Raw genomic sequence first — 11,373 nt, 5'->3', positions numbered from 1 at the left:
CAGTTGAGGACCCTTTTTAATTTTGCAACTAAATGTTTTATATTCTCTCTCTCTCTTGTGTGTGTGTGTGTGTGTGTGTGTGTGTGTGTGACAGGACCTCTAGTAAGCCTCTTTGCACCTGCTTTTCACTATTGCTCTCTATTATTTAGTTGGCTTTCTTTGGGTGAACGGCTGAGTCTTATTTGGGCTGTCCAGACTCTGACTGTAGCGATTTTAGGAGCAACATCTCAGACAAGAATATTAAAACAGCCAGTGAACCATGCTTAAGGACAAAACACCTGAGCAGTGCACCTGAAAAAAGGCATCCTACAGTTTCATGTGCAAAAGGGTATCATTTAAGAGAAACAGGAAGACTAGTATGTTTCTACTTAAATTTGAAGCTTTTTAAAATTAAACTTTAAATCTTTAAACAATGTAGCTAAAACCAAGGAACTTTGTGTACCAAGACGTTTAAGTGTATCTGTGAATACCCACACTGGAATCTGTCCTGTGTGTACTCTCCTTTGCCCAATGAACTACAGCTCTGCTTCACACTGACTGGCTTAGCCTAAAGTTCTGTGTGTGTGTGTGTGTGTGTGTGTGTGTGTGTGTGTGTGTGTGTGTGTGTGAGAGAGAGAGAGAGAGAGAGAGAGAGAGAGGGAGAGGGAGGGAGAGAGAGAGTCCAGCTCTCAGCTGCACCCGAGTAGCCGTCTCTAGTGAGAACTTCTGAGGTTCCACAATGCACAAAGTTAAATTGTGTTCTGCTGTCAAGGACACTTCCATACCCACCTCCCCCATAGGCTTCTAACTCTAACAGGTAGCACCATGTCATTCTCCGTCCAGCCCAAGACTCAGGAGCAGTTTCCAGAGCAACGGCATACTGTAGGTAGAGCTGAAGCTCCATCTTCCTTGAAGGCTTGGAAACCATTACTTAAGGCAGGAAGCAGAATGGGAGGGGGATGGGAGGGGCGGGAACAGAGCAGGTGGCAAGGGCTTCCTCATGCAGTTGAAAGACCATTTCTGGGAGAACTCTGCATCCCCAGTGTAGGTTTTGCCTGCATGTACGTCTGTGCGAGGGTGTCAGATCTGGAACTGCAGTTACAGACAGTTGTGGGCTGCCATGTGGGTGCTGGGCATTGAATCCTGGCCCTCCGAAAGAGCAGCCGGTGCTCTTAACCATTGAGCCACCTCTCCAGCCCTGTTATCATGCTTTTTAAACCAGTGGAAGACTCTGCTGGCGAACCGAGGCTGCCATCTGTGGGTCATTAGACAAGGGTCTCCCTTAGTAGGGTAGGTGGCAGCTCAGGGACCACAGCCGCCCAGGCGGGCCAGGTGTCCAATTCTCCTTCCCCACCCTATCCTGGCTTAAAGCTCAGACCAGCCTCCAGCCGTCATCTGCAGTAGTGGGTGGACCAGGGCAGGATAAACATTGGTGGTGACTGATTTATGTGCTCATTGTATGCAGATGACCTGGAAAGAGCCACAGGCCTCCCCGTGACCCTGAGCCATGACCCTGAGCTGGGTGAGAAAGTGCCACAGACGTCTCTACCCTTCACCCATCTCTGGCTTTGACTGATCTTGTTTCAGGCTTGCCCATCAGAAGGAAGGAGTGGGGGGGGTTGTGGGTGAAGAAACATGCAATCACGTCTTCCAGCCTGGCATTGGCATGGTTTTGTTATGCGGTCTATGCCCCAGCTTCTTTCTTGAAGCTGAGTGGTAAGGGCCAAGCAGGGCACATGGGGACTGCCAAATGCATGGCCCAGAGTCTGTCTCGGGTTTTCTGTGACCTTGCCTCGGCCTGGGAATTTGGATTTTTAGCAAACACTTATGGGAACTTCTGAACCAAGCCTTGCTCTGGCAGGTTGAGGCCAGTTCCACCTTCCTGAACTTCCTCTTCTGTTTTTCCTTCAGAGACTTCCCTTTCCTCCCCTCATGGCTACCAGAAGGTCTGATGCCTGGAGCCTGGCTGGGAGCTTGGAGGGGAGAGTCATATGACTAGGACCACCAGGGCAGGGCAGTGCTCGTACACAGGGGAGCTGTGCCCGTTTCTGCCACCACCAGCTGGACCTGTGCCTTCTCAGCCACCTGGGCCACCACTCTTTCTTCCTGGGGACAAGGCAACATGGCTCGACACGGCACAGGCAGGCTCGGAGCCATCCCTGGACCCACACGTTTGCAGAGAGGAGGGGTGAGCGGGTGGGGGAAGAATGGGGAGGTTTGAGACAAAGGGGGTGGTTTGAGGGAAGGAGGGAAGAGTAGAAGGGGAAAGGAAGGGGGAGGAGGAGGGGATGAAGGGTGAAGGAGAGGGAGGAGGGCAGTAAACCGAGAGAAGAATCTGCCCACAGAGAAAGACCTCTCCCATTCCCAGCACTTGCTTGCACTCCACTCATCCAACAGGCCTCCACCGGGCCCACCCTCATCCCCAGGACCTCGGCAGATACTCACAGTGTCCTTGTGTCCTAAAGTACCATTGTGCTTACCATTCGTTCGGGTTGGTAAGCTGAGGTGTGGTCGAGGAGCCCAAGGCCACGTTGACTAGTGGAGACTGACTGTGGAACTCTCTGCCTGGTTCATGTTCACACATTGATCCCTGCCGTGAGCTCTCTCTGCCCTCTGTGACTAAAGTACAGACTCAATGAACCTAATGGCTCTTCCTCGACCTGGGGCGGTTGTAGGTGCACGGGAAGACCCTGGGAAGGTACCTGGCTCCCAGTGCATTGCAGGCAGGGTTGCCTGGCTGTTGGGAAGAGTGAGTGGGACCCAGGGGGTTTTGCCCTGCCGAGGAAGACACCCAGGGTCAGCATCCTGGCTCAGCCCACAGCCTCACTGACAGGTTTACTACCAAGCTTTACAGCTTCCAAGCTTAGTCACTGCTGAAGTCAGACTGCTCAGAAACAAACACATAGCAAAGCTGTGACCCAGCCGCCCGATCTGGGAAAGGCGACCCACCCTGGGCAGAGCTGGCGCTGGGGAGGCACAGGCTAAGGTCTGGTGCCTTTGTGGTGAGCCACACACTTGCCCTTAATTGTCCTTGTCTTCCCTTTGAAGCACCAAGGGTGCAAGAAGCAGATGCCTGCAGCCACCTGAGGCGACCTAACACTTACCGAGGGTGTGGGATGTCCTGTCCTCTAGGCCTCCCTTGGGAGGGAGGGGAGGGAGGGGAATGAGGGGAGAAGGAAAGGAAAACAAAATGAAAGAAAGAATTTAATGTCCTTCTGGCTTTCAATTAATGAGCAGAGAAGAGGCCAGGCCAGGATCCAAAACAGTTCAACCCAAATTCCTTTCCCCCGACTGCTCTTTTCCCCGTACATGGCCTCAGTGAAAACCCGGCCTTCTCAAAAATCTTTCTACTTGCGACCCATTACTAAGCATGACCCAGGACCTCAGCCCTTCATCCGTCTGGGTTTGCTGCAAGCCGGGATAGAGTAGCAGTCAGTGGCTCCCCTGCCCAACTGAGCACAGTCAGGATAAATAATGCCACTTGGGAGCTGCCCCTCGTGCTGTGTCTGAGGCTTCAAGGACATGGGGCTTCCCTTGCTACTGGCTGTCCCTGCAGCCAGCTCACCTTAGACTTCTGATGCAGGCTGGAGAAAGGGAGCCTTGAACGTGCCTGGCCCCCTGGGTTATGGCTTAGGGCCCACGGTCAGGCCCTGAGCATTCAGTTCCTCACCCGACTAACCCTGGATCCCATCACTGCTCATTTGCCCAGGGAACTGAGTTGTCCACCCCCGCCCACCCCCAGATCTCTTGCTGGAGCAGGGGCGCCACGCCAGCCCCTTGTGGCAATCACAATCATACCTTGCTCTCTTCTGGACTTCTGCATCTTAAATACAGTCTATTCTTTTCCCTTCCTTTCCCCCTTTCCCAGCACGCACTAATGTTTTACGATAAAATTACTCTTGACTTTCATTTAATTGTAATGTAGTAAAAGCTGCTGCGGTGCTGTTAAATAAGGGCTGGAAGTTCCCAGCCATGAAGGCAAAGGGCATCACTCGGTTCAGTCTGTGCATCTGGGAAGCTCTGGGATCCACGGGACAGATGTCACTACGTCACACAACCAAATTTACATGACACACGCCTGTGCATCGTTGTGGGGTTTTCCTGAAGCGGCAATAAAACCCATACTCAGGATGTTAGTTCCAGAGTGTTCTAGATTTAAATCCCAACTGTGCCGCTTACTAATTTTATGATGCAGGCCTATATGTAAAGCTCAGAGTCTACAGCTCTCATATGTGAGAGAAGAAGGCCTGCCTGCCTCTCAGGGAGCTCGTGTTTCATAGTATACTGGTCAGGAATGGCCCGGTAACAACCGTCCATTCTATCATATGGTAACGAGTGAGTATTTTCCATGTTTCTGAGTCTGGGCCAGGCTGAAGGTCTGGTGGCCTCAAGCCTTCTTGTTGTTGAGTTTCACGGAGCCCAGGACTCTTCCGACAGCAATGGAGAGACACAGAAGACAGTCAATGACAGCAACTGCTCAAGCACGTTTCAGGCCTTAGTCCTAAGCCTTATTTACTTACATTCCATTGGCTAGAACAAGTCCAAGGCTGAGCCCAGGGGTAGAAACAGGGAAGTGTATTCAGTCCCCCGGCAGGACAGACGCGGTACGGAAGAGTGAAGACTTAGAGGTGTTGATGCTCAACGACAGAACGTTGAGCTCATTCAAAGCAAGGTTCAGTTCCCCACATTTTGCTGCCACTCAGGAAAGGGGACCAGGGTCAGTGCCAGGACCCTAGCGGTTTGCGGTTTGCGCAGGACACCTGCCTCAGGCTCATCCTGGGCAACAGTAGACTCTAGCCCTCACTCCGCATTTGATGAGCCATCAGCATCTTACTGCTCCGGCGTCATTATCCTCCCTTCTGCCTTCGAGTCACAAACATCCTGTAGCCGTGTCTTGTCCTCTGCACCCTGCCTTTATCAAACTCCTCCCTCCCCGCCTCACAGAATTCTTCCAGTGTTCACGTTTTACATCTGTGTGCACACCTGCGTGCGCATGTATAATTTTAAGTCTACATTCTTCGTGTGAGAGAGAAAAATGCGATGTCTTTCTGAGCTTTTATTTCTCTAGCACAAGGGCCTCCAGCTCATTTTCCTACAAGCGTTCCGATCTCGTTCTTTGTTGCGGATGAGTAAGGTTCCGTCATGCAAACGTTTTCTTTCTCCTTTCATTCGGTAATGGACCTCTGAGGTAGTCCTATACCTCAGCTGTTATAAATAGTACAGCAGTGAATACGGAAGACCCAGTATTAGCTTCTTCTTGGTGACACCACCACTGCATGTGACAAATCAAGGAAAGAGTTTCAGCGGCAGAACCCTGGGTGTTGATGGCCTGAGATGTGTAGTACCGGGCCACGAAGGGGATGCTGGTGAGTCCCCTACCCAAGCTTACGTCGCAATGAGATGTTGATCCCATGTCACAGTCTCCACGGGATACTTTTTACTTCCCATGTGGGTTTTATTTATTTATTTATTTATTTATTTATTTATTTATTTTATGTGTGTGTGTGTGTGTTTTGAGACATGGTTTCTCTGTATTGCTTTGGAGCCTGTCCTGGAACTACCTCTGTAGACCAGCCTGGCCTCAAACTCACAGAGATCCACCTCCCTCTGCCTCCCGAGTGCTAGGATTAAAGGCGTGCACCATCAATGCCAGGCTACTCCCAATGTGTTTTAAGGCATATTACCTTGCAAGAATTTCTTTAATGCCAGCCTCGCTGGGTCTCATGAAGGCAAGACCTTTGTCTTTGTCAATCAGCCAGTACCTGTGCTTGGTACAGCCTCTATATCTGCTTGGTGAATGGGGAGACAGAGACATAAATGTGAGATAACAAATTCCTTCAAGAGTTTTTTTTTTTTTTGAGAAATATGAGAAATGTACAAGGAAGTATGGAATGCTCTCCAGATGGCCTGGCCTGGGTGCACGCAACGCATCTGTCTGTCTGTCTGTCTGTCTATCCATTCAACTATCCATCCACTTATCATCTACCTATCTGTCTGTCTGTCTATCTTCTATTTATCATCTATCTCCAGTGATCTACCCTTAATTTCTGCCATTGGGTACTCAAGAGTACAGGGTCCAGATGTTTAAAGCATGCCAGCTTCTCTTCTCTTTCCAGACCATCCTGGAGTTCTTGAGTTCAGCACTTGAGGTTGTATAAAGAAAGCCCTTTACTTTGGATTTCTCTTTCCCAACCACTGTTGTGGCCCTTGGTCCCTATGACTCAGGCAGGCTTGCCAGACACTGGGAACATATTGACAATGTCTCATTAAAATACTGAAATCTCTCACCAGATGGCAAATGTGTGAGTCATTGAGACCACAGCCCGGCCCAAAGCACTGTCTCCGGCAGCCCAGGAGAGGTGTTCACTGCAGAGACGGCCATAGAGGGCTTAGAGTGGAAAGGATGACCCCCTGCCCTGCCAGTCACTTGAGAATAGCCTATGGAAGTAGAGGTAGCAGCAGAGTGGCAGCTGCTGTGACCGCCCAGAATGCCAGGCAGCTGTAGCTGCAACAGAAAACCAAATTCCAAGGAACTAGAACGGCCCTGGAAGTGTTTGTGACAATCCTCACACAGGCGCCTGCCAAGTAGTGGAAGCTGGAAAAACAATAAATAAAAGAAAAAGAATTACCCATGAATGAGTTGCTACAAGTTCTGAGGATTCCATGAGTGTGATGTCTGATGTCTGTGACGTTTGTCTCAAAGGAAAAAAGCGTCAGTGTCAAGTAACGTACTCATCGCTTTTAAACATTGTTCTACCTGGTAAAGAAACTCGAGGGAGGGGAGGGCTTATTTGGGACAGAGTTACCCATCGCGCAGGGAAATGCATAGTGGAGATCATGGCAGCAAGAGCGCCTGGCTTCTCACGCCAAGGCGGTAACGAGCTCATGGGGATATAGTTCCGACAAAACCATGGCAAGCGGCTTCACCAGCGCAGAGGACAGAAGATTATAGTCTCTAAAAGACCTGATGGGTGTATTAATCAATGACTCACAGCCTGGGCTGTCTGTGCCTTCACCCGGGCCTCCACCCACAGGATTCCCTCACTGCTCTACCTGGCCCCTGCACCTGCCATGAGCCTCACGTCTGGCTATCATGTGGGCCTTCTCTGATGAAGAACGGGCGTGTCTTCACGCTATGCCCCTCTTTTCCCACGTTGAGTCCTGTGATCGTTGACTTTATGTATCAACTTGACTAGGCCACTAAATGCCCAGATTTGTGATCAGACACCATTCTGGGCTTTTTCTTTGAGTATGTTTTGCCCAAGATTAATGCTTAAATCAGTGTAAAGAACACGGCTTCCTTCTTGTAGTCTGGCTTGTCCCGGCGCCTTGCAAGACTGAGCGGATATCAAAGGTTGCCATTCTTGGAAACAGGAGGCAAGCCTGTTGCTTGTCATTGAACTTTCCTGTGACTGGATCTCACCCACCTCCTTTTTTGGGGGTCATGGGATGTGGAGACAGTTTTCTGGATTTTGTTCTGTGGGTTCTCCTGGTATGTTAGCTGTTGGTATGGTTGAGTTTTTATTAACTGGATACAAGATAGAGTCATCTGGGAAGAAGGAAACTCTGTTGAGAAAACACTCCTCTAAGAATGGCCTATGCAGACATTTTCTTGGTTAATAACTTATGTGGAAGGGCCTAGGTCACCGTGGGTGGTACCGCTCGTGGGCAGGGGGTTCTGGGTGGTATAGGAAAGCAGGCTGAGCAAGCCCAGGGGAACAAGCCAGTAGGCAGCATTTCTCCATGGCTTCTGCTTCATTCCGCTCCTACCTCCCGACTCCCTCCATGTTCCTTAAGTTCCTTGGTTTCCCTCACCGATCCGGTGATCAGGATGTGTAAGCCAAGTAAATCCTCTCCTTCCCAAGTTGCTTTTGGTTGTGGTCTTAATCACAGAAATTGAAAGCAAACTAAGAGAGTAGACCTCTAGTGTCTGACTGGGCTAGCACTGATCTCCCTGGGCTTTAGCCAAAAGACCATGGATTCTATTCAGCCTCCTTAACGGGTGTGAGACAAAGATAATTCTCTTTCTTGTTCTCTCGCCCTTTCCCCCTCCTCCATTCCCTCCCTCCCTTTCTTCTTTTCTCCATTCCCATCTCCCTCTCATATCCTTTTCTGTCCCATACACATATTGGTTCTGTTTCTCTGGGGTACTATGGCTCAAACAGCTCTGATTTTCCAGCCTGTGAGCTCACTGGTATTTCAGCAAGGGCTCCCAGACCTCCTGTCCCAAGAAGCTACGCTTCAATCTTCATATCTTTCCTGCATTCTCCTTTGCTTTTGTTGCCTCTCCGAGATGTTGCCAGATGCGGCGAAGCATCCCTGAATGGAGGGTGAGGTAGTCATTGCCTGCAAGCCCTACCTGAGTCATAGGGAGAAGCTCACGGGGGCTGGGTTTTTGTGGGTAATTCTTTATGTTGCTTTCCCCAAAGACTAGACGCTGAATGTCAGGGCTACTAATCCATTTCCTTGTGGCTCCCAGATCAACCCACAGAGTTAAATCCAGAATTGAAATGCAGCGGTTGTTCTGAACAGGGGGGCTCAGCAGGCTTAGTCTCTCCTCGGGGAAAAGAGCAGCCAAGACCTGCTTGAGAAGGAGGTTGGGACGGGGTCTGTTAGGGTGCTGGCATCTGCTGCAAGGTGAGAGACAGGGGCCTTGTTACTCCAGAGCCTATTAAGGCATGGCAGCCTGTAGAGTGTGGGAGGCTGAGGACCCCTCAGACAGGGTCTCCTCTGGCCTCCATTCCCTCCGAAGTCAGGGGCCCTAACTCCTGCCCACACAGCCTCCATACACACTAAGCCTCACCATGGATGGCTGCCTGTTTTCCGTCCTTTTATCCTAGGAGCATGGGATTCCAGAGGGATCCAGGGGGAAGGCTATTACGTGATTTCCGCAGCCAAAGCTGTGGCTTTACCCTGCTCAGGTTCCTAGGTGCCCAGGCAAGACACTGCTTCTGAATGTCTTACGGTTGTCTATGGGATGAGAAGGTAATGGTTCCTGCCTTTGAGGGAGGTTCCAGTCAAATCAAGTGATTAAAATCACAAGGCACAGGGACAATTACTTAGATCGTGGTGCAGATTATGAACAATTGTGACCAGCGATAGGCACCTCTGTGTGACATGTGCGCAGTGTTGTCTGAAGCGGGATATAGAGAGTTCTCCGAATTATCATTCCCTCTTCTTCCCTTATAGTTAACTGATACCTTCCAGAGCTGGAGAGTGAGAGCCACAGTGGAAATGGTCAGTGTCTCAAAGAGTCTCATGGCTAGAGGCAGCCCTACTTGATCTCATTTCTGGAAGTGAGGCCATTGCCCAGTGTCAGGCCTGGTGCTAATTAGTGGTTTTGAGCACTGCTGGCCCACACAGCTGGCTACCCTTCACATCATGGTTCCTAGGAAGGACTCATACAGTAGGCACCCACCCCTTTCCCCCCCAGACCTGTACACAACACAAGCCCAAGCTAATCCCCTGCTTCCATCTTCTTTAGCTCCACAGTGAGTACCACTCTCCCTCTTGACCTGGAGGCCATCTTCCCTTCTCTTTTGGATGCCTGGGGTACTTGACTGGGCCATGGGATGCCCAGATACACGGCTGGCCATGATCCTGGGTGTGTTTCTGGGGAGACAGTTATTTCAATTGGTAGACTGGAAAGAGCAGATGGCCTTCCTTGCTGAGGGTGGTCCTCACCCATCACTTGCACAGAACAAAGAGGCTGCTACTTCCTGGAGTGTAAGAATGCTTCCCCTGTTGGTCACTTTTCATGATTAAATACCACAATCAAGGAAATGTGTACAGTCAGGGGTTTGTTTGGACTCGGGGTTCCAGAAGGGTAAGAGTCAATCAAGGTAGAAAGGGCAATGGCAAGAGGCAGGCCTGGTGTGCGCATCTCCAAATGCGACCCGGAAGCATAGAGAGGGATCTAGAAGTTTTTTACTCTTAAAGCCTGTGCTGTCTAGACGTCCCCAAACAGTGCCACCACCTGGGTGCCAAATGCTCAAATGGCCAATACTGTGGGGGGGGGGGACATTTCTTATCCAAACCACCACACTGCCTTACGGCCTTTGAACTTGCCACTCAACCTGAAGACTATGGGACTTCCCCTACACAACCATGCAAATGAATTCCTTATAATCAATGAAATCTTTCTCTACAGACGGCCTTCTGGCTGTTTTTCTGGAGAAGTCTACTGATCCAGTCCCTTGCTGAGGAAATCTGGAGTTCTCTTCATAGGCCCATAGCCTCCCCTGGCATTTACCACCCCCTTCCCCACATCAAGGAGCCCCTACAGAAAAGTCTTCTCCAAGGTGCCAGGACTTCAGAGGTGCCCATCTTTAACACCCTTGTGCTGGTGATCTGGATACCCGGGTTGGGGGGGGGGGTTCCTGGGAAATCTGCTGGCATGTATGCAGCCATCCCCATGGGCTTCGATTACCAAGAGGGACCCACAAACCCAATAAGGAAAACCTAGCAGCATGCTTTGGCACAAATCCCCTGAGTGGCAGCCATGGGGCCATTAAGGGAATGATGACCTCAATTCGGAAACAGTGTTTGTTGAGTTGAGTCTTCAGCCAGTTCACTTTCCTCACACAAGTGGAAATTATATTTGGGGATTACATTTTCGCAGCACTGAATGCGTTAGTGGGTTTCTGCGTTTTGTCTTTAGACAGGGGACATAACCTTCACTGACTCGGTCTGTGGGGACCTGGACAGCTGGTGTGGTGGCAGAATGCTGGCTGACCACAGGGGATCAGGGCCAAACGCAACCCATTTCCTACTGAGAATGAGCTGATTTGTTTTTTTGTTTTTAAATAAGCCTTATTAAAAAACTGGCTGTCACTCATGTAGGATCTGTGGAGAGCGTCACCGGGCGGGGATATAAATTTCTGGGCTTTGCAGCCAGCAAAGCTGCTTTCAGTCACCACCCCTTCTTGTTACAAAGCCGAGGAATCTTCAAGAAAATTCAACTACCCAGGGCCAGACACTATAATTTTGTTGGTGGTTGAATGTGGGCCCAATCGTCAAGTTTCAGGGGACATTGTGTGCCAGCTGGTTGACTGCCTTTCTCTCTACAGCCATGAGCCTTCTTGTGATTTCTTATGGCCATGACCTTTTCCATCACACACAGCCCTCCCGTGCAATGACCTCACCTCATTCCTTCCTTCCCTTCCCTTCCACCAGAGAGGTCACATTCATTTAAAAACAGACCAGCAGTAACCACAGGGTATTTTGGTCGGTGTCCAAGAGACTCGTAAAGTCAGAGCTGTTTCTCTCCTGTCAGTCTCTCAGAGGTGTGAGTGGTTTTCCTTGGGGAGTGACATGTGATGAAATGTGTAATGATGGATGATGGTGTCTTCCCTCTGGGCTGATGGCATGCATGTTTGGGCATTTCTGTACCAG

The sequence above is a fragment of the Phodopus roborovskii genome, unplaced genomic scaffold, assembly GCF_943737965.1.
Source record: "Phodopus roborovskii unplaced genomic scaffold, PHOROB, whole genome shotgun sequence".
Classification (NCBI taxonomy): domain Eukaryota; kingdom Metazoa; phylum Chordata; class Mammalia; order Rodentia; family Cricetidae; genus Phodopus; species Phodopus roborovskii.
Note: the sequence above shows the minus strand (reverse complement) of the source record.